We start from the raw sequence: 4,847 nt of genomic DNA on the forward strand, positions 1-4,847 counted from the left end.
AGAGAGAGAGAGAGAGAGGGAGAGAGAGAGGATGAGGAACCAACCGTCAGAGTCAGCCATCAAAGCCAACTAACCGAAACTTCCCTTCGAACTAATGTCTTAAGCATTCATCGCAACAGACGCAAAACTAAGAGGCCAACTTCATCCAACTTCGTACCCTGACGAAGAAACTTCCGACACTTTGCTTTCCCTGCCAAAGCAAGGCCGCCTGCAATAATTGCTTTGGAGATTAGGCGCTCCGGATACTTCCTGGCCCAAGTATTCCTCCAGGATGGACTGGAGTGCTGGATAAAGTGCACGTGCGTCTTCCTCTCATGCGAAATTTTCGTAACCTTATGATGGTGGTGCCATCTGGCACCGTTCCGGTTATGTTTCGTCTGGAAATCAGAATGTTGATTTCTATATAAACTACATACACACAAGTGCACACACACACACACACACACACACACACACACACATATATATATATATATATATATATATATATATATATATATATATATATATATAGAGAGAGAGAGAGAGAGAGAGAGAGAGAGAGAGAGAGAGAGAGAGAGAGAGAGAGAGAGAGAGAGAGTGTCTTTCATAAATTAATTATGAAAAGTACAGCCATTCCATTGAACCGAGCAATATTATTGTGTCCTACATCACAAGAACATATAAAAATTAATCAAGATAATGAAGCCAGAATGATTATAATTTTTTTTTATTTTTCGTAAAATATCAAAGACACAAATAAATTCTCTAATGGCATGAACGCCACGAATCATCTTCGAATTCCTCCTTTTTGACGCGCTGAATTCAAGGATTCTGCGTATACTAATTGTCCACAGCAGTTAATGTGTGGGAGACGGAACATGTATCACAGATTCGAGCACAGCCACTTCTGTCGCATTGTGCGGTTGGAGTGAGTTTGACAGATCTGTCATGAATTGGTTTGAAGTGTCTGGTTTGCTCGTTCGTCTTGTTTACCTTCGCTTGTTTGACTTTGTGTGGATTGTTCGAGTCAAGTTTTAGTTTTCTGTAAGAGAAAACTACTGTGCAAGCTTTGTCTGTCCGTCCGCACTTTATTTTGTCGGCACTTTTTCTATCCACCCTCAGATCTTATAAACTACTGAGGCTGGAGGGATGAAAATTGGTATGTTGATCATCCACCCTCCAATCATCAAACATACTAAATTGCAGCCCTCTAGTCTGAGCAGTTTTGATTTTATTTAAGCTTAAAGTTAGCCAAAACGTGCTTCTGGAAACGATATAGGATAGTCCACCACCGGGCCGTGGTTTAAGTTTCATGGGCCACGGCTCATACAGTGTTATACCGAGACAACCGAAAGATAGATCCATTTTCGGTGGCCTTGATTATACGCTGTAGCGCCTGTACAGAAAACTCAATTGCGCCGAATGAAACTTCAGCACAGTTTTTACTTTTTTTCCGGAACACAATGGTCATAAATAATAATAATAATAATAATAATAATAATAATAATAATAATAATAATAATAATAATAATAATAATAATAATAATAATAATAATAATAATAAAGTAAAGAAATCCACAATGGTGTAGGTGTAAGTAGATTGAGAAGGAGAATCGAGCTGGTTCTTAAAAGCTCTCGTATTGTCTGTATGTTTTGGTGGATTTCTTCACCATTTTAGTAATTCGTGCTATTATGAGATTTTTAATAATAATAATAATAATAATAATAATAATAATAATAATAATAATAATAATAATAATAATAATAATAATAATAATAATCCTTTTACCGTCAGGTACAAAAAAAGTGTATTTATTAATTAAATTTCCTTTGTTTTTAGATGAATTAGGGACAGCCACTTTCTATTAACATTAAAATTACATTTTATGAGATGGGATTTCTGTACTCAAAGAGTCATTTTGAGATCTGTATGAATTATTCTGCAGATGATTAAATTATTACATAGTGCGAAGGTTGTTTCATCTTTATTTGATATATTTTAGTTCGATCGTAAATCGATCAAGATTACCCGTGAAAAATTCTTGTACCAAATTTACTTTAAAAGTTTTCCCAGGTAGAGACGACGAACCATTACTGACATTAGTCAAAGGGGCATTGAATTTCTAAGAGTCGAATACGTAAATATTCTCACCCATGAGGCGGCCCTCTTGCCACAAAAAAAAAAAAAAATGTTTGAGTTATAAGCCATCAAAGTTTTGGAAATTCACCCTACTCTAATTCTTTTTCAAGATACAAAGTTGAACTTTGTATGAGATGAAGTATTTGGGATCAGGAATAGAATAGTATACATAAAAAAATATAGTTCAACCCCACCCCTTTCTTTTGGAAAAGGTGGATTATTTTAAAGTTGATCAGGTGACAAACGCCATTTTCAAACGTTCGGGGAGCCACCCCCTTTTTGGAAAAAAGGGGGATTATTTTAAAGTTGAGCAGGCGAAAAGTGCCTTTTTCAAACGGAAAGAGAGGCCCTTCTAATGCTGAACGCCTGATATTATTCGTCGAAATCCGTTGACCAATTCTCGAGCTATTCCCGAAGAGCACCATCGCATACAAGCAGAAATGAGTGATTATAGTACACTGCCAAGCCGGACGTGTTTATGATATACGAGTCAGATCTGCCAACCATCTTCATAATAACATCTTTACTATCCCGTGAGGCGATAAACAATGAAGCATCGCCATTAATTACTTTCCTGATCGTGATTGTGATAAGTTGCTCCCACAGCAAGGAGTTCAGCGTCTTCATCGTGCCTATAGTACTTTCGGAATAAGGGTAATTAGCGGCTTCTTCCAGGCTCCTAATGAGTTTCATTAATCATCCTCTGTAAAAGAGGCCTTCCGTGGATGCGCAAGTTTAGGAACAAATGGAGAGAGTCTCCGGAAATTAGCCTTTGGTGGGGAAAAAGTTTGGGTAGATTAGATTAGGGACTATAGATGGCGCTGGCTCACAATTGCCTTAACTTTCTCGACATTTGTTTAACTGGAATTAATGCCACGAATTGTTTTCGGTACTCTTAAATTCTTTCTCTGCGTTTGCCCTTTTTTCTCTGTTTCCTGTAGTTACATTTTTTCCTCTGCATGTTGCTCTATTTCTGTTTTCCTTACCTAAATTCTTTCTCTGCACGTCGTTCTGTTTCTGTTTCGTGTATTTAAATTCTTTCTCTGTTTATGTAATTTTTTTCTCTGATAGTTGCTTAATCTTAATCTTTTTTTTCTGACAACCTTGCTGTGTAAAATAACTCCCAGGCAGACTGTAGCCTATGACAGGTCTCGGAAATACAACCTAGCAAGGTTGTAAAATGATTACTCTTGTAGTTTGCATCACAGAAACTCGCACGCACACACTCATATATATATATATATATATATATATATATATATATATATATATATATATATATATATATATATATATATATATATATAAACATTTTGACATTTTTATCATTTTGTACCTGATATTTTATTTTACTTACGATGTACACGCACACATATATACACATTAATTATATATATACATAAAGTCTACTCAAATGAGAATAATACCCGTAGAGAGGCTTTTAATTCCACGCCCTCCGGCCTACCTTCTGGCACCAATTTCCATCCCTGAAATTCTACTCCAATTCAGTATTCCACGGTCATTGTGGGCTCTGGTATGTCGTAATTAAGGGGATAATGAGGAGGCTGAATGAGTAATTAGCCCATAAGAAAAGGTCCTTTCTAGGAAATATAATTTGTAAGAACCCCACCATTTTTTTTTTAGCTTCTTTCCATAGGTTGTATAACCGGCCTCAGACAAAACGATATTTACGTCATAATGGTTCTGGAAGGAGGATTAAGCTCTAATTACTGGCTAAGAATAACCTGTCACTTACAGCTGATGCGATAAAGGTGGATCCTTTCTAATTATAAGCTCATTTTCACGTGAAAGGACTGTTTTCGCTCGGATGATAACTCGCGCTTTTTATAATAACTTTTTTGTGGGAAGTTAAGTTAATAATAATAATAATAATGATAATAATAATAATAATAATAGTAATAATTATTATTATTATTGTTGTTGTGTTGTTGTTGTTGTTGTGTAATAAAAATCCACAATTATATGGTAAATATATTACTATGTAAAATAAATATATAATTGTGGATTTTTGTTACACAGATTGTTTTTCACGAAATTCTGAATCTCTTATTATTATTATTATTATTATTATTATTATTATTATTATTATTATTATTATTATTATTATTATTATTATTATTACTCTAAATTTACAGTTATATCTAAGCAATAAACGTAAAGGACCACCAATACTAACCTGCAATGTAGAAAAATGAAAAATTATCTTTCATCTTTATTTCGAAAAGCTAAAAAATAACAATAACTTTTCTTGGTAGATAAAAGAAAAGTTATAATTATTTTTTAGCTTTTGAAAATAAAGATGAAAGATAATGATTAATTTTTCTACATTGCAGGTTAGTATTGGTGGTTCTTAATATTTCTTGCTTAGATATAACTGTAAATTTCGAGTAATAATAATAATAATAATAATAATAATAATAATAATAATAATAATAATAATAATAATAATAATAATAATAATAATAATAATAATGCCAAGAGATTCACAATTTCGTGAAAAACAATCTGTGTAACAAAAATCCACAATTATATATTTATTTTACATAGTAATATATTTACTACCTGATTGTGAATTTTCATTACACAATAATAATAATAATAATAATAATAATAATAATAATAATAATAATAATAATAATAATAATAATAATAATAATATTTTTCCAAATCCTAGAATCTAAACGTTACCATATCTATCAACAAA

The sequence above is a fragment of the Macrobrachium rosenbergii genome, chromosome 21 (assembly GCF_040412425.1).
Source record: "Macrobrachium rosenbergii isolate ZJJX-2024 chromosome 21, ASM4041242v1, whole genome shotgun sequence".
Classification (NCBI taxonomy): domain Eukaryota; kingdom Metazoa; phylum Arthropoda; class Malacostraca; order Decapoda; family Palaemonidae; genus Macrobrachium; species Macrobrachium rosenbergii.